The 27,423-nt window shown below is 43.2% G+C and overlaps 1 protein-coding gene across 3 annotated transcripts in view; it reads right to left on the bottom strand.

Moving 5' to 3' along the window:
• TAFA4 (TAFA chemokine like family member 4) overlaps positions 1–27,423 on the bottom strand; it is a 180,807-nt gene that overhangs the window by 138,838 nt on the left and 14,546 nt on the right. Inside the window, exon 2 of one of the 3 annotated variants that reach the window (XM_060684192.2) lies at positions 4,740–4,826. The exons of the other annotated variants lie outside the window; for them this stretch is intronic. The gene's annotated coding sequence lies outside the window, so the exon portion shown is untranslated. The remainder of the gene's footprint in view (positions 1–4,739; positions 4,827–27,423) is intronic. 3 annotated transcript variants of the gene reach the window in all.

Genomic DNA, 27,423 nt, shown 5'->3' with positions numbered 1-27,423 from the left:
GGTATGTGCTCTTCAACAATACAAAGAAGGCTCAAGCAGTCACAACTTACTTTCAGTGAGAGGGAAGGGCTAAATAACTAGCCAAATGATAGAAGAATATGTCTCTGTTTTGTTCTTCCAACCTGAATTGTTCTAAATTATTTCTTTAGGAGAAGCATTGATCTCACTGGCAAAGTGTTTCTTTCTAGAGTTAAGGACTACGTCCATTTCAGAGAATGCCTTTCTAAAATTATCTTGAAAGTATAAAATGCCATTTTCCCTCTCTGCATCTTCTAAAATAGGAGAACATTGGCGCTGATTTCCATGACTTCTTCATCTGCTGCAGTCTGGTAACTATTCCCGAAGATGGCATGTTTAATGTCACTCTTCATTTTCTATAATTCACAGACTGAAAGCAAAACACAGGTAAGAGGCCACGGAGGCATTTGTACCAGTGCGATGATTCAAAGCCTGATCAATAAATAATTGCACTTAAAAGATTAACCCAATCTCATCCAATCTTTTTCCTAGTTAAGTGGCTAAAATACATTCAGAAAAGAGTTCCCACATATCTTTATCTACCTCTGGTTTACCAATATCAGACAGGGCAACTATAGATGATGTTACACAAGTGCTTTCAAAATTTATGGCTCACTGGAGCATTGATTTTTTTCCCGCCGGGCCTCTACTGCAGTAGGCCAGACATTGAATATTGATAGCCTAGATACCTCTATTTCTTTTGACTTTTTTTTTTTTAAAGCTCAGCATTGGGGAAAATCCAGGGCTTAATTCCAGGACCCTTTCCAAAACCATGGAAAGGTGTTAAATCAGTAGTGGGTTTCACTTACTTTCGCTATCAGTTTGGAACTATGAGTGTGCACGTGCTTTGCTCACAGACGGCACTTCTGTACAGGCACAGAAGGTTCTGCGCATGTGAAGAGTGCCCGTGATGATGTCAAGGCAGGTGGGCGGAGCCTCCTGCTGCCACCGCTACCGGTTTGCCCGAATCAGGGCAAACCGCTGGAAACCCACCACTGTGTTAAATGATCCTAATAGGCAGTGGTGGGATTCCAATAATTTAACAACCAGTTCTCTGCCCTAATGACCAGCTGGGTAGGCGTGGCTTGGTGGTCATGTGACTGTGTGGGTGTGGCCAACTCAACATCACTCACGTCGATAGGTGCTTCGCCTTAGCTGTTACAATGTAATAAGTGTTAACCGGAGAGGCAGTTTCTGTAAGCAGGGGAATAAAGATTAGGCTAGAAACAACACTAGAATGTTTTCTTCCTGCCTTTCTTACAGGATTAGCCCTGTAAAGTAGAAAAAAACAAAATAAGATTTCTTCCAACAACCGGTTCTCCGAACTGCTTAGAAAGTTAACAACCGGTTCTCCCGAATAGGTGCGAACTGGCTGAATCCCACCACTGCTAATAGGTATAATATTGAGGTAATATCTTAACAATCATCTTGAAATTATATCGATAGTATATTGTTCCATCCAAGTATGATACATCCTGATACTTAAAAGCAGTATATCAGCAAAGTCTTTTTCAAATTAATGTCATGAGATCCTGAAAAAAGTACTCATTTTATTAAAAGTTTTCATAAATATTCACAATGGCATCATATGCATTTAGGTTAACCACCATTTGTTTTCCTAACAAGTGAGCCCTGGGCTTTTTGGAGGTTCTACCAAGGAGAACCCAGTTTCATATATTCTTGGCTGAAGAACTCTATTTAGGATGGTCGTCTTTTTCCACTGAGCCCACAGCATTGGGGAGACACATATGAGCCTACAGCTTTGGGGAGTGGGAGAGGAAAACACAAGCCTAGCCAGTCAAATCAATTGAATCATCCTAGAGTGACAGATGTCACAGCCAGAACACTGCAACATCAGATATGTATTCAAATTCACCACAAGAAAAAAAATTCTCAGTCAATCGGGTCATGTCCCAAAGGTACTTTTTCAGAAGACAACTGGACTTTTATTTTTCTTGTTCTTCTTCGGTTCTTCTTCGGAACTGAAGAAGCTTCTTGGATGAGAAGTGAAACATCTTCAAGGCAACTGGACTTTCTTTGTTTTTCCTTGAAGTTGTTTCACTTCTCTTTCAAGAAGCTTCTTCAGTTCTGAAGAAGAGGAAGAGGAGGAGGAGGAGGAGGAGGAGGAGGAGGAGGAGGAGGAGGAAAGTCCAGTTGCCTCCTGAAAAAGCACCTTTGGTACAAGAAGAAAAATAAAAACATATAAACACAAAACAATCTATAGGTAATCCTTGCCTAACAACTGGTCACTTACCATTTCTTCAAAGTTATGAAGGATTCCCCAAAAGGTAACTTACAAACTAGATTCGGCCTGCCCCCCACCCCCCAAATCTAATTGCATTTAGGGTTTTTAACCTTTTTTTTTTTTTTGCCAGAAACCAACAATTACTTCTGATTTCAGGCAAAAAAACCCCACAAAACCCCACTGCAGACAATGGGTTTTCTTAACAACTATTGTGTTTGCTTAATGACCGCTGCAGAATAAATGTCATAAAATCAGATCAGTCACATAATGACTTGCTTTATGACCAGCACATACTACAACTAGGCTCAGTTACAGCTATAAGTCAAGAACTGCCTGTACTTCGTAACTGATTTCACTTTCTATATATCTCTTACAAGAATGAAGGCGAATATACGTGTCCCGGGATAGTGCTGCAGGATCCAATCTTACAAGAACTAGAGTTTTCCTTCAGGGTAAGTAATGTGTGTGGGGAGAGAGAGAAACACAGAGAGAGAGAGACAATAGTCCTTTCTAACATGGGACCTGACTTCTGTCCCAGCTATTTCATTCCTTATATTAATCCATCTCTTGGGTTCCATGATCCTTTTAACGTGTCTACATCCATGAGAGAGAAAAAGTGAGTAAGTGGCATGTGCCATCAATGGCTCCACCCATTTTCAGCAGAGCGTTCCCTCCCTAATTTGGCATAGACTTTTCCACTACTAACCTGTTTCCCCAAAAATAAGACCCAACCGGAAAATAAGCCCTAGCATGATTTTTTCAGGATGCTCGTAATATAAGCCCTACCCCAAAAATGAGCCCTACCCCAAAAATAAGCCCCAGTTAAGATCATCAGCCAGACCGACACAATTAGTACAATATTTCCCCCCCAAAATAAGATCTAACCAGAAAATAAGCCCTAATGCAACTTTTGCAGCAAAAAATAATATAAGATCCATTCTTATTGTCGGGGAAACACGGTAATACGCAGTCCAAGGTTAATTCATCCCTCTCGCTGGGGATCATAAAATAACCCCCCGTCTTGAACTATTATCTAGTTGGTCTCCCAACAATGGCAACTGGATGGAATGCATCAGCTGCTGTCACTATTGGCTCACTGCAAACAAGCATCCATTGCCTCTAATCATGGAGACTCGATATAACTCCTCATGGCTAGCAGTGGCTGAGAAATCTTTCCTCTCTGGAAGATGTCATTTTTACAGGTCACCTTGAGAATCCAAGCATTTGAGTACTATATCAAATCATATCTTTCAAAATCTCCACACAAGATTAGCTTTACATGAGATAAGGTGCACATTAAGTAAGATTAGAGCGTATAAAGAAGGCAGATCAAATCTGTTATCTGGTCTTATAATACTGCACTCAGGGAGACCTTCTTGCTTTTAGCATACATTTTGGAAGGTCACCCAAATGAATACAAATGCTAAAATGTCTTTACATGCTTCTTTTATCTTTGGTCCGATGTCCCCAGTACAGCAAGGAAGCAAAGCAGCCTATTCTCAGTCATTCAAGTCATGGTTGTCCCAAATTGGGTGCCTTTTCAAGAGGCAACTGGACTTTCTGGTGTTTCTTTGAAGACATTTCGCTTCTCATCCAAGAAGCTTCTTCAGCTCTGATTTCCATATAAATCCTTCCATTCTTCATCAACATCATCCAGTGAGAGCTGAAGAAGCTTCTTGGATGAGAAGCGAAACATCTTCAAAGAAAAACCAGAAAGTCCAGTTGCCTCTTGAAAAAGCACTTTTGGGAAAGCAGCCTATAGGTTACAGCTTCTCCTCATGGTAAATTCTGTAAAATAAATGAAAGCTTAAAATTGGGCTCAGTTCTGTTCTATGGAGAGTTTCAGTATCACCACTGAGACCAGCCAATGAAAATTTGGAGACTTCATTCCCAGATACTATGTCCTGAGACTCTGCTTTGCAACAGGCAGGAAATTCTCCCACAAATTTTGCCATGTCTTGTACCATTGCAATGGTATAGATCCATGATAGCAAACCTATGGCACGTGTGCCGGAAGTGGCACACAGAGCCATTTTTCCAGGCACGCGAACTGTCGCTCAACTCACCTGCAGCTGTGCATGCAAGCACACGCCCCAGCTGGTGTTCGGGCCTCAGGTGCGCATGCACGCAAATTGAGGAACCCAGCTGGTCTTCGGAGTTCTCTTACGCATGCGCGCACATTTGTGCATGCACACACATGTACTATGTGCATGCAGATGGTGTTTGTGCGTGTGCATTGCGCAGGCAAAAACATGCATGCGCAGATGGTGCGATTTCACACACCGCGCATAGGGGAGCCATGTGAAACCTGGGTGCATGCGCAGATAGTGCAATTGTGTGCGAAGCGCACCGTGGGGCACACGCATGAAAGCTGTGTGCATGCACAGATGGTGTGGTTGCATGCGCTGCGCATGGGGGAGGAGCCATGCATTAGCATGGATGGCACGCGCATGCGCAAATTGCACAAAGCACGTACCTGTTTGGCACTCGGTGAATAAAAGATTCGCCACCACTGGTATAGATGAATGACAGAAATCTTGACCTGGTGGTGAATTCTTGAAGGCTGTAATTCACAATATCTATTTCAGTATTTTATTTCCACTGCTGAAAAGCAGGATGAAATATGTATGCAAATTTTTATATTGTGGATTAAATTATTACGTGTATTAGATATAGATGGATGCCGAATTGGAGCGATTTGAGGTGAAGGTAAAATTCATTTCCTCCTATTTATAATTGACCTTGTTTTTCTTCCTAGCGTTTTTCCACAAGTGCAGGTTTGACTTTTTTTCAGATCGATCAAGGGTTTATTCATTGATTGCAACAGAAACTGACTGACCAGCTTGTTGTCCGAGCCTGATAGCATGAGCTGAGAGAGATTTGACTAGTCCAAAATCATCCAGCCAGCTTTCATACCTAAAGTGGATCTAGAATTCATAGTCTCTTGCTTCCTAACCTGGTACCTTAGCCACTAGACCAGGGGTGTCCAAACTTGGTAACTTTAAGACTTGTGGACTTGAAGTTCTGGGAGTTGAAGTCCACAAGTCTTAAAGTTGCCAAATTTGGAGACCCTTGCACTAGACTAAAAACTCAGATTTTCATGTTGCCGACTCTCATTCCAAACAAAGGGAAATTGTTATTAATTATGGCTGCAGTTCTCATGAGTTTGCTATGAAATGAATTCAGGTAATTCTCGATTTACAATTATTTGTTTAGTGCCTGGTCAAAGTTATAACAGCACTGATAACCAGCCCTTGCACTTACAACCAATGCTTCCATTTCCATTTCCATTTCCATTTCCATTTCTATACCGCCCTTCTCCAATAGGACTCAGGTCATGTGACCAAAATATGGGTGCTTGGCAACCGGTATGTATTTACAATGATTGCGGTGTCCTGAGGTCACATAATTGCTAGCTTCTGACAAGCAAAGTCAATGGGGGAAGCTGGATTCGCTTAATGACCGCATGATTCACTTTACAACTGCAATGATTTTCTTATCAACTGTGGCAAAAAAGGTCATAAAATTGGGCACAATTCGCTTAGCAACCTCCTTCTTAACAAGAGAAATGCTGGTCCAAATTGCGGTAAGTCGAGAACTATCTGTGAAGAAAGTACATTTTTACTGGTTATCTCTTAGGGTGACAGGAAGGGCATCCAGCCAGTAAACACTCAGCTCCATTCAGTTGCCCAGACTCCATCCTGCAAGGGATTATGGGGTCATTCAATGGAGATGATCTCTTAAGGGCTGTGCGGAGCTTTTGATATGAAAGGGGAAAAAAGTAGTTTGGAATGCATAGAACTACAAATGAACTGTCTTTCCAGAACTCCTTAAAGCAGCCTTATCTTTTCCCACATCTGTGTTCTGACCTAGGCCTCCTGAATCAGTAAAACACACGAGTAGTCCCAAAAACCTGTTTTATTTTAACAGCTGTGAATTCTGTTCATTCACAAATGAATCCCAAATAGTTGTAAAGAGTCCTTCAGGATAAGGCTGATAATCACACACCTTTATCTCCCTTGAAACGCTGCCAAAGACCTAATTGGCAGAGCCACATGCAGAGTCCAGAATCAAAGAGACTTTAAACTGCACAGAATTAACAAGGTTGCTTCCTGCAAAGGCCCGCGTGCCTTTGCTCCTCTTTTAAATCTTATGGGAGGGGCCAATCATCTCCAAGCCCTACTCCCAAGTCATCCCTTTTGTTTTAACTGTTCTTGCCTTCTGGCAGCTCTGCGCATGTGCACACTGGGAACAGGCTCACCCTGTTCCTCTGCCTTGCAGTGGTCTGACTCTGGAGGCTCCAGAGGCAGCACGTACTTCCCAGATGGCCCTTTCTCTGCCTCCGACACAGAGCCCTCGTCCGAGCCTTTCCCAGACTCCAGGACTGGCCCATGTTCCTCCCCAGCCTCCTCACTGTCCGACTCTGCTGCCAGCTCCACAGGCTGCTGGTAGACTACAACAATCTGTGTGGCTGCTTCACAGTCCTAGGAAAAGATGCTTTTTTTTTAAAGGAGTGCAAACAGGTGCAACATTTGCATCTATGTGTACTTTGAAAGAAGTTTACATGCTAAAGCTTACATAGCTTATAATCTTTCATGAATTGATTACCAGCCTGTTTATTTTGTGAGAAAGTAAACTTCTCCCCACATACTTGCTCCACTTTTTGTTACTTCATAGACTTCCAAAAATAATTTTGGCCACCCTGAAATGCAGATAAGGCAGCAAGCAGAAAAGTCAATTTGAACAGCCTTAAAGACACAATTCATAGCTGCTGGTTAATCTTGTGGGCTCATATTATGCCGATTTGCTATTAATTTCATTAGCACTGCAGAAAGTTATGAAAAATATCTTGACAGCTCTTGATACATAAGCATCTCTAAGAAGAGAAATTTCATAAACAAAAAATCACTCATAATGCACTATTTTCCCCATATCCTCTAGGACATTTTATCAAAGATTTTTAAAGTTTAGGGAGCTTTCCAGTTCAAGCATGAGATTGTTTTTAAGGCCCTGATGCTCTCATTAGGAGGGGCAAACATGAGCATTAATTTACCATCCAATGAGAACTTTTAGTGTGGGGGCGAGTTTTGCTTTTAATTTCATGCTGCAAATGAACTGCAACCCTCTTTTGAAAGTGATTCTTCTTGTAAATCAGCCAATTAGGCCTGCTTAACCTGCCAGAGTCTCCTTTAATGATTGATGCGGTGGGACGTAAAAGTGAAACCTTTACACGTTCCAGTGATTCTCTGCTGAACTCCCTTCACTATTCAAGTTCTGCAAGAAAAGGTATGGGGGGCGGGGGGTCTGTTTGTTTTTAAAAACACCCAGAAGCAGATGTTCATGATTCAGACACAAAGTTTATAAGATGGGTAGCACTGTTTAGCAGTACAATTCAGCAAAGTTACAACCAAGTTTTACTTTCGGGGCAACAAAAACCAATTCAACAAACACGCTCATGTTAACATTGGAAAGCCCCTCACTGATCCGAAGAGGCCTATGTTAAACTGCCTTAGCTGCTGCTATTAAAACATGAAGGACCAACATAAATGCAGAAAGAAACTTCAGGTTTTCCATCCTGAATGAAGGGCTTTCCATTTTTTTTAAAAGACCTCTTACATTTAATAGATCTCTTGATAAAACACTGAGAAACTTTACTTCCAGATGATAAAATCTCTTTCACATTGGCTTTGTCTAGTGTTAATAAAAAAATAATGAAGTTGGCAAACAGGCTGTTTTCAGCCTCCAAAGGGCCTTTGAGGAGGGTGGGGAAAACTGTTTTCGCCCTCCCCAGACTCCTAGAAAGGCTCTGGAGGATGGGGAGAGAGAAAAACGAACGTTGTCTTATCTGAACGTTCCTTTTCAGCTCTCTGCGACTGCAATCCACGTGTGGGTTTCCTTCTTCCTCACTTCCTATTGACTGGGTGATTTTTTTCAACTGTCTCTCCGTGCTGTGGCCACGCCCACCTTCCCATGTTGCACCAGTCTTTGAACGAAGGCGTGACCACCTAGTAGACAAATCAAAATTTCAGAACAAGCCATATAAACTTAAAATCTCTGGAACCCGTACCAAACACAAGAATCAGAAAACCAACAGGGCGGGTGTGGATTGCAGTCGCAGAGAGCTGAAAAGGAACGTTCAGGTAAGACAACGTTCGTTTTCCAGCCCTCTGCTCCTGCAATTCACGTGTGGGATATACCAAAGTTCACATCCCAGGGCGGGAAAAAACTACTTGGACTCAGACCCCTGAACCTCAAGGACACTTTGGAGAACACGTCTCCCAAAGGATGCTTCGGCTGAAGCATACGTATCAATCCGGTAGTGCCTGATGAAAGGTGTCACAGACGACCAAGTGGCGGCCCGACATATGTCTGAAACTGAAGCCTGCGTAGCCCAGGCGGCCGACGCTGCCGCACTACGCGTAGAATGAGGTAAGATGCGACTCGGCACAGGACGAGAGCGTTGCTTGTAAACTGTAGCAATGCATGTCTTAATCCACCTGCCCACTGTAGATGGAGAAATCTTTTGGCCCAAAGGTGGGTGAAAAGACACCAGAAGAGCCTCAGTTTTACGGATGGATTCAGTCCTGCGAATATAACGACGTAGAGCCCTACGCACATCAAGGGTATGCCAGTCTTTTTCGCGTTGATGTTTCGGTGACGGGCAGAAATCCGGAAGGATAAGCTCCTGAGCCCGATGAAAATATGAGTTCACTTTGGGTAAGAATCCTGGGTCCAGACTTAGTATTACTGTATTAGGTTGAAAAATACAGAGATCTTTTCTAATCGATAGGGCGGAAAGTTCAGACACCCGTCTGGCAGAAGTGATCGCCAAAAGAAAGGTCAACTTGAAGGACAAATACTTTAAAGGAATAGACCCCAAAGGTTCAAAAGGAGGGTACATCAAGGTCTGAAGAACAAGGGAAAGGTCCCAGGTCGGGTATCTATGAACAACAGGTGGGCATAGGTTTACTGCTCCATGAAGAAATCCCTTAAGTAACGGATGCATAGACAAAGACGAGTATGGGGGACACCGAATGACCGTAGATAACGCAGCCGTCTGACGACGAAGGGTAGATGGTGACAACCCTTTGTCTAAGCCGGATTGTAGAAAACACAGAACATCCTCTATCTGGGCTGAAGTAGGGTCCACCAGGTTGGCCGCACACCAGCGACAGAAAGCCCTCCAGGAAGAGTCGTATATCCGTGAAGTTGACAGCCTACGAGAAGCTTGGATCGTACCTATGACGGAGTCGGGCAGTCGGTCCTTTCGCAAGATAAGCCGCTCAAACGCCAAACGGCCAATTGGAGCCATCCTCGCTCTGGGTGGTCGATGACCCCTTGGCGTAGAGCGATGCGGTCTCGTGGAATCAGCCACGGTGGACGAGACGATAAAGCCACAAGATCTGCGTACCACTGTCGACGAGGCCAGTTGGGAGCCACCAGGATCATTTCGGCCCTTTCCTCCAAAAGCCCCCAAATTACCTGAGGAATCAAGGGAATTGGGGGAAAGGCGTACAATAGCTCCGGGGGCCAGCTGCAACACAGCGCGTCGTGATCCATCGCTGACTGGCAAGGGTAACGAGTCACATAGAGTGGAAGTTGGGCATTCGATGGACTGGCGAACAAGTCCACAACAGGCGTGCCGAATAGAAGGATGGCTTCGTGAAAGAGCCTCGGATGCAGCTGCCATTCCGAGTGATCGAGACTTTGTCTGCTGAGCCAGTCTGCCCGCACATTGTCTACGCCGGAGATGTGATCGGCTCTCAAAGAAAGAAGGTGGCGTTCCGCCCACCGGAATAGACTCTCCGCTTCTAACATCAGAGACCTCGAATGTGTCCCGCCTTCTTTGTTTACATGGGCCTTGGCTGCAATGTTGTCCGTGAGCACAAGGATGTGGTGACCCTCCAACTGAGATTGAAAATGTTTGAGGGCCAGGCGGATTGCTCTGAGTTCCAACAGATTGATGTTGTGGCCTCTTTCTGGAACGGACCAACGACCCTGCACCACCTGATGTTGAAGGTGGGCTCCCCAGCCGCGAAGGCTGGCGTCCGAAGTTAGAGTCATTCTGTCTTGAATCAGAAAGTGCGAGCCCTTGCGAACGGCCGATCCCATCCACCACTGAAACGACAGCCGAAGTTGAGATGGAAGGTATACTTTGTGAAGGGAATCGCTGCGTCCCGAGCGCTGGTAAGGGAGCAGAAACCATTGCAATGGCCTCGCGTGACGTCGTGCCCATGGAACAATTGAAAAGCACGACACCATCTTCCCCAGCAGTTGTGACAGCTGGAGAAGGGGGATGGAGCGATGAGACAGAACTTGACGTATCAGGTCTTGAAGACTCGAGATTCTGTCTGGAGATAGAAAAACTTGACCCCGAATAGAATCTATCACCGCCCCCAAGTGCAGCAGTGATGTGGACGGGTAAAGGTGACTCTTGGGAAAATTTATTGAGAATCCGTGATTCTGGAAGGCCATGATGACAAGATGAAGGTCTCGAGCTGCCTGACTCCTGGACGATGAAAACACCAGAATGTCGTCGAGGTAACAGAGTACCCGTACCGGGATCTTTCGGAGTGACGCCGTCACTACAGCCACTAATTTTGTGAAGGTTCTTGGGGCGGAGGATAAACCAAAGGGCATTGCGCAATATTGATAATGATCGTCCCCAATTTGAAAGCGCAGAAACTTCCTGTGTGAAGGTGACACTGGGACATGCAGATATGCCTCCCTGAGGTCAACCGATTGAAGGAGGTCGCCACGACGAACCCCCCCCCCCAAGATGGACCCCAGGGAGTGCATCTTGAATCTGCGATAGCAAATGAAAAGGTTTAGTTGTTTCAAGTTCAAGATGGCCCAACAACCCCCGGAATGTTTCGGGACGAGAAAGAGTGTCGAATAGAATCCCAAGGCATGTTGTTCCGGCGGGACCCTCTCTATTGCTCTGATGTTGAGTAAATGGCAAACTTGTTCCTGTAGCAAGCGGCCCTGTTCGGGAGAACGTGGCACAGGGCAGCAAATGTGTCGAGAAGGCGGACATCCCAGGAACTCGATCGACAGGCCGGAAGACACCATATGAAGGATCCAAGAGTCCGAGGTCGACTGCTCCCATTGATGGTGGAAAAGTTGCAGACGACCGCCAATGGGATCCCGCGACCCGCAGTCATTTCCCCCTGCGGAATTGACGGTATCCGGCTCCTCGAAAGGGGCGCTTGGAGCCAGAGGAGTTCCTGGCTCTGTCACGAAACCGCTGGCGATCTGAGGAACGGTCGGAGCCAAAGAATTGTGGACGTTGCGAATAGGCACCGCCTGACCCGGAAGTCGCCCGAAAGGACTGTCTTTGATAATAAGGCGTATAACGTCTCTCAGGCCTGCGATATGAGGAAGTCGGCATAATCTTCCTCTTGTCCTTATCCTCGATAAGAACAGGATCAAGAGCGGAGCCGAACAGATTCGGAGCCTTGTAGGGCGCTGCCGCCAAGCGCCACTTAGCTTTGGCATCGGCCCTCCAGTTCCTAAGCCAAAATAAACGACGGGACGTAATAGACGAGGCCAAAGCCCTGGATGTAAACTTCACAGAATTTAAGGAAGCGTCGGCCGAATATTCCGTCGCTGCAACAATTTTGTCTTGGTGGAGACGTGTGTCTTCTGGTGGTAGCCTATCCTGAAGTTGCCTCAGCCAAAGCAGCGTTGCTCGGTTGAAAAAGGATGTGGCGGTCGCGGTTTTAATTGCCCATTCCAGGGCTTGATGTTCTTTACGAAAGGAAAGCTCAGACTTCCTGTCCTCCGATTTCAATCCGTCCAGCGCATCCGTTGACAGTAAGGACGATGAGGATAGGTTGGCAATGGGAGTGTCCACCACAGGCACAGACAGCATGGCATCCAATTCTGGTGCCGCACAATACAATTTCTTATCAATGCTATTGGGGCCCGTGGACGAAGCAGGTTAAGACCAAGGAGACTGTAGCACGTTAGAAAAAAGTTGAGGACAGGGGATGAAGTCCCTGCCCGGTTTGGAAGATGAGAACAAGGCCTCGTGTGGGGTCGACGTGGACGCGGTCTCAGATGTTGCAGACGAAGAAACAGACATGTTTGTGATCTGACGTGCCTTATGTAGAAGAGATTTGAACAATGAGGGCCTGAACAGCCCGGTAAAGGCAGGAACATCAGGGATGAGGCCCTCGTCCTCTGAAAATTCTAAGTCCTCGACCGCATTATCCCCATAATCAGAATCATCCGAAGAATCGGGTGCCAAATGGTGAGAGGGCCTCTGAGTTGGTGCCATAGGAGGTTGAGGCCTCTGATGGGGAACCGTCGGAGCCAGAGGCATGGGCGGTTGTTGAATTCCTGCGGCCCACAGGGAGGACAAGGCATTAGACAGCAAAAACTGCAAGTCCATCTGGGAAGACGATAATTGTCCATCAGCCCCGCGCAGTCCAGCGGCGGTTGGTGTAAAAGTCGCCTCAGAACGAGAAGTAGGCGGGGGAGCAGGATGGAGCAAGCCCACCGATGAAACATCAGGCAAGGAGATTGAAGCTCTTTTGGACAGGCGTCCAGAAGGACTTGGTTGTGGCGGATCAGGCGCCTGGGCCCTGCTGGGTGAAGAAGGCAAAGGTGCTGTAGTCTGGCCCGTTGGAAAAACTGAGGCCAAGGTGGCCTGTCTGGCCTTGTCATATTGGCGCTCCAAAGCTCTGTGGCGTCATTGCGCATCTTTATCCGCCGCTGCCGATGACCTAGGCTGGCGGGAGTCCTCAGAAGCAGATACGACCCTGCTGCGAGATTTGGACTTGTGCTTGGCCGGAACCCTAGGGGGGCTAGGCTCATGCTCCGCATCCGATGAAAAATAGGCATCCGCCATTATTGATAAATTCGAATATATTTATTTATTTATTATTTATTTTATTTTATTTTATTTTATTATTTTTTTGGGTTTTTCTAGTGAAAAAGGTAATGAAAAATAATATTTATGATAGTTATCGTCTTTCTCCTCTTTTTATCCTTTTTTTTTTTTAAATATAAACAAGAACGATCTGAACTATATACACCTAGGCACCCCTAACTGCGAGGGTAGCCTAAAGACAGCCCAGCCAAGCTATCCTTGACAGGAGAGACAAAAGGCTGGCAAGGGTGTTAAGGGAAAAAATACCAGATAACGTCCAGCCTCTAAATCACAAGACGACAGACGGCTGGACCTTGAAGTCAAGAGGCTGAGAGGCTCACAGTAACAACGGTCCGTAATGGACGACCTTGCAGCCCCAAAATGGCGCCCGTTAAATTTCGCCGCCAAGAAGAAGTCACAAAATGGCGGCCATGGAACGTCTGGCGGCAGCGCAGATGGCTGAAATACAAGTACAAACGGGCCAAGAGCAACTTTCCCCGGACGCCGCCCAAAGGACGGACGTCAGCGAATCTCACCACCGTGGTAGCCGACGCTCTCCAAGGCACTGCAGGCTGTAACGAAGCCGCCAACGCTGACGGGGCAGCTGAAACCCCGAGCGGCAACTTCAAAATCTGACGATCAGAGCGCAGCGGTGGGAGTGTCAGAATACTTCAGAGGCCACAGGGCAAACCCTGCGGAGCACTCCGGAGCCGCCCTAAGAGAGCCAAAAACAAATTCAAATGGTAATTGGCGTGGGGAAGGGAATGCGACAAACGCAAACCCCCGCTCACCACACCGGCGGCTAGGAGGAAGAGAGGGAACCACCCCGAAGGGCCGGTAGCCCGAGCTACTGTTAAATGAAAAATTTCCTGGGCGGAGGATGGGCTGTATCCCCAGGCACGTAACTCTCGCCCCGCAGCTCACCGACAGAGGCTCTCACCGAAGAAACAAAAATACTAAGAAAAATAAATAAAAAACCTAACGCAAGACTGCTAAATAGGCCAAAATTTGAGCACGAAGAGAAATGCACACCAGTCAGTCAGCGACTGAGTGAAAAGACTGGTGCATCATGGGAAGGTGGGCGTGGCCACAGCACGGAGAGACAGTTGAAAAAAATCACCCAGTCAATAGGAAGCGAGGAAGAAGGAAACCCACATGTGGATTGCAGGAGCAGAGGGCTGGAAAACGGGCCTTCCCCACCACCACCCCCGAGGCCCTCTGGAGGCAGGAAACAACCTGTTTCCCTACTTCCGGTGGGCCCAGAAGACAGCGCCGGAGCTGAGCTCGAGTGCCCATCAATATGGCTACACGTACCACCTGTGGCACACGTGCCATAGATTCACCATCATGGGTATAGAGTTTCCTGCCTGAGCAGTGGGTTGGACTAGAAGACCTCCAAGGTCCCTTCTAACTCATACTATACTATACTGTACTGTTCCGTTTCATTCTAAATATGCAACATGGATTCATCCACCTTGTCTTCTTGGTTTATCATCACCTTTCTCCAGCCTATAGCTAGGAATTTTCTGGTGGTCTTCCATCAAATTACTAACCAGATCTGAGTGTGCTTAGCTGTTTTCAAAATCAACAATAATTATTAGCTGCTTAATAGAAGCTTCCTCCAATTCTTACAGCAGGAGCAGGCTTTTTACTACTAACCCGTTTACATTTTTAATTAAAAGAACCTAAAGAAAAAAGAAAACCAATAGATTGAGAAAGGCTGAGAGTCACCAATGTCTGTCCTATAAGTATTTTTGTGGTGTTGTATAAGTTAGACATCATGTATTGATAGTTCTTTTTTTCATTTACAGTTCCAAGAACAAATAAGATTGAAAAAAAATCTAATTTACAATATTTTAAGTTATTCTATTGGGGTTTTGTGGTCAAAGTTCAAAGGGGCAGCCATGCTCAATTTCCACATATTCTTCTTTTTATTTAAAATACCTGAATAAGAAAATGATCAGGTGGCGGCAGAGGGGAAGCAGTTGCTAGCTTTGGAAATGCATTGCAGGAAGCATCACATCCAGTTATGCTACTTGATCAACCCAGGACTCAGAAATTATACCAGGATCTATGTTCAAGAAACAGAGAGAGGGAGAAAATTTTGTTGTAGTGAATCCTGCAGTGTACAGAGAGGGTTGGGCCTGATGACCTCTTAGATACCTTCCAATTCTTTGTTTCTATGAAAAGATGTTTCCTTCTTTCCATATTGAAAGATGTTTCCTTTTTTTCACACTCCTATTTTCCATATTATTAAATGGCTACGGAGACTTTATGCCTTAATTAATGAAGAGGAAGCTGAAGCATGATAGCACAGCAAATTAGCAAGAATAATTCACAAAATAAGAGCACATTAGATTATTTCCTAAACAGTTTTAGTAGGGAGAGAACAATATTACCCTTCTAAATATAGCAAGACTTTCTTCCAAGCAAATATGGACAGGATTATCGAGTAAGGTGGTGTAAATTTTTGCAATTTGTTAAGCTAATTTACTATTCTTATCAGCTACCAAGACTTTAAATTCATCACCTGTAATTTTAATCAACTTAGACAGACTTTAAACAGCTTCTAATTTATTTTATTTTTTCTTTACTTTAATATGACACAATTATTTCTCTCATAAACTACCAAGTTTATTGAAAAGGAGGACTTTCTCATTATATTACTTTGCCAATGTTATCTCTGAAGCCATGTTTTCAACAACTGGAGGAGAGGGAGCTGACAAACTAGATCTGGCAGGTTTACAAAATGTTCAGCAGATCTTATTTACATCTTTGATTCTGATAGTTTTCCATTTCTTAAACTAAAAACATCACCTCCCATTCTGTTGCTTCATCTGTAGCTAAAGCCTTATTAAAGTAGCAGGTGTTTATAACTTCTTTGCAGTGAAACCAAATATATGTTTAATCAAAATTAGAACTGGGAGATGTGCCAGAAATAAAAAGAAGAAAAACAAAAAAAGAGAACAAACAGCAACGAAGAACAAACAATGACTGAATTTTTTAAAAAAACAGAAATATTTATTCTTTTCCTTACCTGCATAGTGATCTCATTGATAACCAGATGGTTTGACAATAATGCACATGATGAATTAACTGGGTAACTACAATTCCCAGCATGCTTCACCACTGGCTACACTACAGCATTTCATAGATCTTTCATGATATTTTCCCCAAGTGCATCAGTCTGCCAACAACACCCCCCCCTTTTTTTTAACTATGGCAGAAACCAGTGCTCTCTCTAATATTTATGATAACTTCAGAGCCTGTAGCTTTATTGCAATCTCCTAAATCAGAAGAGTACATCATTCAAAGTGAGAATTTGCCTGAAAGGCATCTAATCCTCTTGCATACTTTTAACAAAGTGGAAATGCTAGTGTTCTTATAGCATTGGGCACTTGGGTATTGGGCATTTTATTTGTCAGCAGAGTTGAAAAGAAGCATAAAATAGTTCCCTTGTTCAAAGCATGATTTTTGATCCAGGGCTGTAAAATCCAGGGGACCACTAGATGGCAGCAAAGTCATACAGAAAATGCTCCATTTTGGCAGCATTATCTCAGGGATCCCCAAACTTGGCAGCTTTAAGACTTGTGGACTTCAACTCCCAGAATTCTCCAGCCAGCTATGCTATGCTGGCTGTAGAATTCTGGGAGTTGAAGTCCTCAAGTCTTAAAGCTGCCAAGTTTGAAGACCTCTGCATTATCTGGTAGCTTGAATCTCCATAAAAAATATGGACCTCAAGCTCATTGTTCAGATTATTTGCCCCAATGTGCCACACTCTGCACTGGCTTCCTTTAAACCCATTTCCCAAGTAATTTAAAGAATATTTGATTATTTTAACAGCCTTAAACAATTTGAAGCTGCTTTATTGCTCTAACACAAACCCCTAAATTCACAATTAAGAGTCCATTTCTGTGCTGATGTTTAAGAGCATAATCGTATCTTCTGACATCTTAACATTACCAAAGTTGTTGCACAACCTAGCAGGAGAAAAATGAAGCATATGCACTAAGCATATACATACATAATGCTACAGACCCAGAGACTGTTTATATACTGGAAGCCCATGCTAATAATCATATATACCTTCAGAAAAGAAGACAGATTTACATTTATTGTGGATGCCAATGACATATTTGCCAGCATGTGCCATGCTTTTTGGTCACATTTCATCTAATGATGCCTTTCCATCTGCTGAATGGCTATCTTTTTTAAGATAAAAATCCCAGCCAAGCAGATGGCTGGTTATAGAGTGGTGTAAGGGAAGATAAATCCCATTGCAAAAGCAGGAAAAAGGTACTTTATTCAGTCAAATTGTGGCTTTATTTATACAGATCTTTATATTGCCCTACTTCAGAATCCACAAGGCAGTTTATAACAAAATACAAACAAAGACAAAATAAAAACAAACCCAGACAGAAGGAGGATCAACCACATAACCCAAACCAATTTAAGTATTGAGGCTGCTCAGCTAAATGGTGCAGTGGCCTAGAGATGGAGCTCTCGCCTCATGATCAGGCGGCTGTGAGTTTCATCCTAGATAGCAGCAGATATTTGTCTCTCTGGGTGCAAAGAGAAAATATCTGCTGTGAGCTCTGCGTAGGCATGAGGAAGGGCATCTGGCCAGTAAATGCTCAGCTCCATTCAAGTCACCCCGATTCCACCCTGATGCAAGGGATTACAGGGTCTTTGAAAGAAAAAAACCATGCCCACCTGGCCACGCCCACCCTGGCCCACGAGGTCAAACACAACCCTGATGTGGTCCTCAATGAAATCGAGCTTGACACCCTGGTCTATATTAATACAGCAAAATTTACCAAAGTTTTCCAGAAAAAAGGCTTGTAAAGCTCAGTTATCACTGATAACTTTTAACTAATAGCTAATATGAGTTAGAGAGCCACTTTGTCACAGTGGTTAAGACACTGAACTAGAAACCTGGAGACCAGGAGTTCAACTCTTACCCAAAGCACAAAATCAGCTGGATGATCTTGAGCCGGTCACTCTCTCTCAGCCCTAGGGAAGAGGCAATGGCAATCCACTTCCAAAATCTTGCTAAGAACACTGCAGGGACTTGTTCATGTAAATGCCAGGAGTCAAGACTGATTCAAAGGCGTCCCTATCAGATATATATTGATGGTCGTGCTCATTTGGTTCTATGAGGAAGTTATTTGGTCAATACAGCTTCAGGTTCAAAAAGTTGTTTTTATTATTTACAAATATATACATGCATACGATAATGAACAGGGTGTCCTGTTACATTTTTACCCTAACTGTATGACTCAGATGTTGAGAGGAGAGAGAAGTTCACGTGTTGTCTCGCTGAGAGATAGATGAGAGAGAGAAGAAAAAAAAGGGGGAAGATATCCACGTGGTTTCTAGGTAAGAGTCCAATAAGAGAGTTCATTGGCTGATATAGTCACATGTGATGTCTGTAAAGACTTAACCCCTTCTAGTCTCTGGTGCATCATATGCAGGCAATAACTGACAGTCCTTCCCATCAGTTAGGTGACAATTATGTTTCCTGCATCTGTATAACCAACTTATCTTCCCCTCCTCCACCACCACCACCACAGCCTTCCCCCCAGTTTCAATCAAACATCAACCATTCTGTGCATCTAATGCAGAGGTCTTCAAACTTGGCAGCTTTAAGACTTGTGGACTTCAACTCCCAGAATTCTCCAGCCAGCTGGGAGTTGAAGTCCACAAATCTTAAAGCTGCCAAGTTTGAAGACCTCTGATCTAATGAAATGATGCAATTCAGGGAAGCTTATATTTTATAATGTGCTACAAATTCTTGGTTTGTTTGCAGGTTTTTTTGGCCGTCATAGACTTAGAGCCAGTTTTGTGCAGTGATTAAAAGCATCAAGCTAGAAACTGGAGGTTCTAATTCTGCCTTAAACATGAGGTGACCTTGAGCCAGTCACTTTCTCTCAGCCCTAGGAAGGAAGCAAGGGCAAGTGACTTCTAAAATACAGCCAAGAAAACTGCAGCAACCTTTCCAAGAAGTCTCCAGGAATCAACACTGATTAAAAGGTACAAAACCAAACCAAAAGGAACTCGCCTCCATTTTTAAAAGCTCATGTTCATTTTATATGCCATATAGAACTTAATAATATTTGCACATCTAAATACACCATTTTTCACACTTGGGATCCTTCAGCTTTGTAACTATATAAAAAAAGTAAACTTTGAATCCTAGTTTCTTCAGGATGCTGGGGTTTCCCCTTTCCCCCCCCCCCCCATTTTTCTTCCTAACCATTGCAAAGAATCTTTTCACTTTCACTTTTAACTTTCACATTTTTAAAATGCATGTTTTTTTTATTTTTGTGGGTAGGTGACTATGTGCCGACAGTCAATTCCTTTTGTTCTAATGATTATTTATTCTTATATATTAGAAAATATAGTGGACAGAAACCTGTTCAAAAGCACACATTTATTTTTTTAAAAGACCAAGCTGTTGACTATTGCTGATTTAAACTGATTTTCGTTTATTCCAAATGAATAATCAATTAATCTTTGGTAGAGAAAATCTCTCCTCCCTTTCTCTTTCTCCCTCACTTTCTACCAGTGCCACAATGGTTTTGTAAGTCTTTTGTAATTTCACACTTATACATATTTTTATTCTAAAACATTGTTTAACACAATTCAATGTGTTATGAACATTGAACAAATCAAGAGCCTTGGTAGTACAGTGGTCTAAAGCACCCTGTTATTAAGACCAGCTGCCTGCAATTACTGCAGGTTCGAATCTCGCCAGGCTCAAAGTTGACTCAGCCTTCCATCCTTTCTAAGGTAGGTAAATTGAGGACCCAGTTGTGGGGGCAATAAGCTGACTTTGTATAAATATACAAAAGGATGAAGGCTATTGCTTAGCGCATTGTAAGCCGCCCTGAGTCTCCGGAGAAGGGCGGCATATAAATCAAATTTTTTTTAAAAAAAAATCAGAAGGAAGCTTTTCCATATGTACATCTTATAACATTTACTAATGTTTAGGGGGGGAAAGATGCTATAATCTGTTCTCCTTTAACTGATAATGTTTGGCAATATTTATGTGTATTCTGACAAAGTGTACATTGATACAATTCACACACAAGGGGTCAATCAGTGCAAAAAAAATTCAAGCACAGTTCAATACTTCGACGTTTTGCATTACTGACTATCAGCACAACTACTTCCCACAAAGTAATGACTATAATGAATAAACATGCCGTGTTTATGAAAGTCTTTGATCTAACAAGCAGATCAATCCCTAATTCTATTTCTTAAGCAGATGGTAAAGTGTCCTTCTGTCAGTACGTGAACCAACTCATGTTTGTGAGATTAAGACACCAGACACCATCTCAATATCTTCCAAACCTTCTCTTGTTCTTTTAGGCAATTATATGGTTAGTATTTCAATTAGCAGCATAAACAAGTTCTTCTAAAACTCTTAAAGCCACTGTATTATCAGCTACAGAATGTGCCATTAAAGGCAAACTTGTTATTGAAAGCAAAGTCTTCTAGATATCCATTTTTCTCATGTAAACTTTGCTAACCTTATTGACAATAGTCATCCCAAGAATAGATTCAAAATATGCCTTTTTCTCTGTGAAATCTTTTGCTTGAGGCCTGCAAACAGCAAAGCATTACTTTCAACAAATCCATAAAGGTTTATTTTTTTTAAATAAACGTATCTTCAGTAAAGCAATTTAGCTAAAACTAGTAAGAAATAAAAAAAAAAAAAGCAAAGGAACAAGACTGTGTTTTGTGGTAAGAAATATATAGCAAGAGAATCTTTTAGCATTCTTGCTATCTACTATATAGTTCCAAATTAGCTTAGATAATTTATTCATTACTGAAGTCACATTCAAAAGTAGAACAGCCATATAGTTAAATTTGTGGACATAGTGGAAGCAAAATATGGTTTTGTTAAGTTTTTGCAGCTAGCGAATATTAATTCTAAAAATAAAATTAAGCAGGGATAGTTGGGCAATAGGATTATTTGACAAAAATGATCTCGGAATGTAAAAACAACCCTTAATGCCAAGCAGCTAAAAGTGTAACTACTGTTGCAATGCACAACCATTTTATACCCATAAAATGTGGACCTAAACAGATATTTTAAAGTTCTCAGCACCTGCCACAAAAATGCATTCCATCATGGGGACAGTCACCAAAATATGAGAAAGAGCTGGTAGTGTCTCTCTGACAATAAAAACTAAGTACAGGTAATCCTCAGTTAATGACAATACAGTAATTCAGACCAGAACATCAATCGTTAAGCAATGTGATTGTAAAGCATGATGTCATATGATTATATCACTTAGTGATGGCAATCCCAGGACTACCCACTGTTGTTATTAAGCAAGGATTGTGGCTTTCTAGCAGCTAGCAGGCAAGTAGGGCACTGCATGTGGCCTTACTTGCCTGCTAGCTGCACAGTAGAGCCACAGGTGGCTGCTGTCAAGCAAGATACGAGAGTGGCCCACAAGGTACGGTGCGAGGGTTGGCTGCTGCTGGGTACGAGAGGGTGCAAGTGACTTACCATAATAACTTACAACCTTCTCTGCTAATTTCCCCATTGACTTTGCTTGCGTGAAGCCAATAAGGAAGATCACAAATGATGGTCATGTGACCATGGGCTGCTGCAACCATCTTAAGCAGGGGTGAAATGCTCCCGGTTCGGACCGGATCACCCGATCCGGTAGCAATGGCAGCTGGTGGTGCCCCCGGCCAATGCCCAGCTGAGCAGTGTAATCATCAGAGGCTTCTTTTTTAACTTTTAAAAGCATTTTTTCTACAACCTCTTCCGCCGAAAAAATGCTTTTAAAAGTAAAAAAAAAGCCTCTGATGATCACGCGGCTCAGCTAGGATCGTCAGAGGCTTTTAAAAGCATTTTTTCTACAACCTCTTGAGGTTGTAGAAAAAATGCTTTTAAAAGGCTCTGACGATCCCAGCTGAGTTGCCTGATCGGCAGAGGCTTTTAAAAGCATTCTTTTTACAACCTCTTTGGCCAAAGAGGTTGTAGAAAAAATGGTTTTAAAAGTAAAAGTTAAAAAAAAAAAAGTTGGCCACACCCACCCAGTCACATTACCCCCCAAGCCACGCCCACAGAATCGGTAGTAACAAATTTTACATTTCACCACTGATCTTAAGTATGAGCTGGTTGCCAAGCACACTGATGGCCATCACATGACCATGGGGATCAGTAGTGGGTTTCAAATCCCACGCTACCGGTTCGCTATTGGTAGTGCGCAGGCAGGCATTCTCACTTTGTGAGTGCAGTGCTTCTGCGCATGCGCAGAGCATTTTTGATGATGTCTGGGTGGGTGGGCGGAGCCTCCCACCACTCCCACTACTGGTTCGCCTGAACCAGGGCGAACAGGGAGCAACCCACCATTGTCGGGGATGTTGTGACTGCCAGAATCTTGAGAACTGGTTGTAAGTCTCCCTTCTCAACATTATCATAACTTCAAACAGTCACTGAATGGTGTTTAATTGAGGACTAATGAATTAGGCTTACTGGAAAACTCAGAAGAGCATCATTAGGACTGAAGCAAAACACACATTAGTAAGAGGTATGTGTGGATAGACGATGCTAATACATGAATGATTAGAAAATGGGCTAGAACAGGGGTGTCAAACTCAAGGCACGGGGGCCTGATCTGGGAGCCATCCCACAATATGATTAGATCTGACCTGTGGGGCCACCCTGGAAACAGCGGGCAGCGGGCAGCCCTCCTGCGGGTGGCCCTCCCAAGCTCTGTTTTCGGTTGCAGGAGACCATTGCAGCAGGATTGGTATTTATTTACCTTCGCTATCGGTTCACAAATGTGAGCGCACGCCTCCTCCATGCATGCGCAGAGGGTCAAAAACGGGACATGATGATGTCTGGGCGGGTGAGTGGAGGCTCCTACCACTGGCGCTACCAGATTGCGCCATCCGGATAGACATGGCTGAATTTCACCACTGCGTTGCAGCCAAAAACAGAGCTCAGGAGAGCCACGGGCACCACTCCTAAGCTCCATTTTCATAGCAGGCGGTCATTGCAGCCAAAAACAGAGCTCAGAAGCTCCTTTTCTCTGGCAGAGTGGTCGGGCCACCACAGGCACCTCTGACACCAGTGATGTCAAGCTGGCTAAGCCCCCTCCGCCCCCTCCAAGGTCAAACACAACCCTGATGCGGCCCTCAATGAAATCAAGTTTGACACCCAAGAATATGAAAATTGAGGAAAGCAGAAAAAGAGAAAAGCAATGACAGGTTCAGGACTATTAACAACATCAGCCTGGAACAGCTACAAATTGTCACGAAGTACAGGGCACGATAGAGGCCATTTGTCTGTGGCCAAAGGTCAGCCCTTTCAAGGATGCCAAGTCAGGATACAGATGACACAAGGGTTAGAGCGCAGGTGTCAAACTCACGGAGTCACGTTGCCGTCACGTGATGTACCGTGACCTTTTTTCTCTTCGTGGAGCTGGGGTGGGCATGGCCTTCACCTGATGCATCCAGCCCAGGGGCTGCTAGTTTGACACCCCTGGATTAGAGGAATACTATGGTATGTTGTGATATTGTACAATAACAGACTCTAAGAAATGTGCCAGAGTTTGAATGAAAACAAACCAAATTAGAGTGACTGTATCTTACAGAGGAACATCTGACTTTGAAGGGATTTCCAGTTGGACAATTTATCCATAAGATTCAAACATTAAGGACCTTGAACATTCTCACCAACAGGCAGCACCTGGGCAAGCAGCAAATTAAGCAAGCACATCAGGCGCTTTGCTTGGAGTCTTCCCCTTTGCTGCATCTCTTTAAATTCTAACAATTATTCCCACATTTGCATCTGCACATATCAATTAATACATGGAAATTTTATGTAAAGCGTCATTTCTTTTTGTAAGGAACAGGTGGCCATCCTAAACATCACAATTTCTTTGTGATAAATTATATAGATAACCCCTGCTTCCATCCTCCAGATGTTGACAGCATTGCAGAACACAACAAAATAACAAGTTGGAAGGGACCTTGGAGGTCTTCTAGTCCAACCCCCTGCTTAGGCAGGAAACCCTATACCATTTCAGACAAATGGTTGCCCAATCTCTTATTAAAAAGTTCCATTTACAACTTCTGGAGGCAAGTTGTTCCAGATACTTAATTGTTCTAAGTCTCAGGAAATTTCTCCTTAGTTCTAGGTTGGTTTTCTCCTTGATTAGTTTCTACCCATTGTTTCTTGTCCTACCTTCAGGTACTTTGGAGAATAGCTTGACTCCCTCTTCTTTGTGGCAAATCCTGAGATATTGGAACACTGCTATCATGTCACCCCTAGTCTTTCTTTTCATCAAACTGTTGTTATTAGTTGCGAAGTTGTGTCCGACCCATCACAACCCCATGGACAACGTTCCTCCAGGTCTTCCTGTCCTCTACCATCCTCTGGAATCCACTTAACCTCATGCCAACTGCTTCAGTGACTCCATCCAGCCACCTCATTCTCTGTCCCTTCTTCTTTTGCCCTCAATCTTTCCCAGCATTAGGCTCTTCCTTCTCATTAGGTGGCCAAAGTATTTGAGTTTCATCTTCATGATATGGCCTTCTAAAGAGCAGTCAGGATTGATCTCCTCTAGGACTGACCGGTTTGATCGTCTTACAGTCCAAGGGACTCGCAGGAGTCAAACTGGACATACCCAGTTCCAGCAACCGCTCTTTATATGTTTTAGCCTCTCTTGGCTGCTCTTCTCTGCACTCTTTGTAAAGTCTCCACATCTTTTTTATATTGTGGTGACCAAAACGATGCAGTATTCCAAGTGTGCCTTACCAAGGCATTATAAAGTAGTATTAAAACTTCATGTGATTTTCATTCTATCCCTCTGTTTATGCAGCCTAGAATTGTGTTGCCTTTTTTGGCAGCTGCTGGCTCATCAGCCAGTGTTAAGATTCCCCATTTGACTGCCTCTAACCTGGCTGAAGATTTCTCATACACTCAACAAGGCAAGACTAGTAAAGCATCCTTAATGCGCCCTAGGAACAATGCCACGTCAAACAATTGGACTGATTTTTGATAGTTAAAGATTATTGACAACGTCTATACTTCTGAATTTTAACTCAATACCTCTTCTCCCCACTGTCCCTGGTTTGCACAATTCCTCCTCTGTGCTAAATGACAGCTGGTTATTGATAATTTCATCCTTCGTACCCTGGAGGAATATCTAGCTTCCAATGTATCTCCCATACAGAGGATCCACTGCTGATTTACTAAGATTTTCTCTCCTTGCCATTGCCATCTACTCTACGGAATTGAAGGAAAACATGGCTGCCATGGCTTGATCACTGGTGCAGAAATGAAATGGGCTACTTGCAGGCACGACAAGATGGACCCACTTAACTTTTTTTCACCTCAGGCACTTTCCCCAAAATTAGGCCAGGTTGCAAGCCCAGAAATCTGCATATTAATTGTTTCTTCCATTAAAAGGATGGCACTTGCATGCCCTAGTGTAATTCTTAATAAAATGGACACATTAGATCATTCCTCTTAATAGGTTCCCAATGTAATCTACACTCATGAATTGTGCTTAAGTAAACAATACATTTTGTTTGTATATTGAACTGTAGAGTGGTTAATGCATTAGATTAGAAACTCATGATCTAGTCTAGATTAGACTAGATCATGAGTTTCTAATCTAATGCATTAACCACTCTAGTCTAGATTAGACTAGATCATGAGTTCTAGTCGTGTCTCAGTCACAATGCCCACTGGGTAACCTTGTGCCAGTCACTCTGGCACTGGCACTGGCAAACTACTTTTAAACAAAATTGTCAAGAAAACTGCAGGCAGTCACCAAAAGTCAAAAACTGACTCAGAAGCAAAAAACAAAAGGAGAATCTATATATATGTATATATTTATATAACTATATGTATACATATACATATACTGTACCCGTACATATACATATGTATTCATATACATATGAATACTTGTGTATGTTTGTGTATGTATTCATATATACATATGAACTTTATATGTATACATGTGTATATGTATGTCTGTGTACATGTACGTACAAATGTATGTACATATATATGAATTTCATTTTCATACATATGTACATATATATGTACATTTATATATGTACATTCTCAATTTCATTCATATATACATATACATATACAGTTCATATGTATATATTAATGAAATTTATATCCCAGAGTCATGACAGACTATCAGTGATACCCAAAATATACAATGATATAACTTTACAGTAGCACAATAAACTACAATAAGATAATAATAAAAAGATGCAATACATTAGATTATAGTAATATATTAGATGGTGCCATTAAAGCGAGCTGCACTGGCTCCCGGTGGTCTTCCAGGTGCGCTTCAAAGTTTTGGTTACCACCTTTAAAACACTCCATGGCTCAGGACCTGGGTACTTGCGGGACCGCCTACTACCACCAATAGCCTCCCACCGGCCGGTACGCTCTCATAGAGAGGGGCTCCTCCGGGTGCCATCAGCCAAACAATGTCGACTGGCGGCCCCCAGGAGGAGAGCCTTCTCTATGGGGGCACCTACTATCTAGAATGAGCTCCCCCCGGAGATACGGAGGATCCCGGATCTGCGCACCTTCCGCTGCGCTCTAAAGACCTTTTTATTCCACTAGGCGGGCCTGGCCTAATTTTCTCCCTCTTTTTAAACAATTTTAATAATTTTAATATTTTTAATATTTTTAATACTCAAAGTTTAAATTGTTTTAAATTGATTGGGGTTTTAATTTGTCTGGGCCAAACTATTTAATTCGATTTTATTTCTTCTTTTTAAATTTTGTATATATGTATTTTATTGTTGGCTGTTCACCGCCCTGAGTCCTTCGGGAGTAGGGCGATATATAAATCAAATAAAAGTAAAGTAAAGTAATAAACAACGTACGTTTCAGCTACTCCTCGAAGGCATTCAGGCATGCCAAAAGGGAAAGTACTATCTTGCCCCAACAACTCCTAGAAAGAATGTCTGCTTTCACCAAACATCTCAATTCCAGGGGCTGTCAATCAGCACTTTCAGCTTGCATGAAATGTAGAGGCAGGATCTATCTGTAAAGATATCCAGCTCCCAAAAGCCAGACAGCGGTGAGAACCGTAACTGTAGATACAACCCAAAAACCTATTGATAACCAGTGCAGATTGTGATTATTCTGAGTCTGAACCATGACGTCAGAAAACCGAATTCAGCTCCGTGTAAAGCAAATTATAATAGCACAATCAAGAGCACGAAAAGGTATGAAGTGATCTTAATTCCAGGAAAGGTGGCAACT

Source organism: Pantherophis guttatus, chromosome 2 (genome assembly GCF_059756535.1).
Source record: "Pantherophis guttatus breed Tessera chromosome 2, ASM5975653v1, whole genome shotgun sequence".
In the NCBI taxonomy this organism is placed as follows: domain Eukaryota; kingdom Metazoa; phylum Chordata; class Lepidosauria; order Squamata; family Colubridae; genus Pantherophis; species Pantherophis guttatus.
This window is presented reverse-complemented; position numbering and strand designations above follow the sequence as displayed.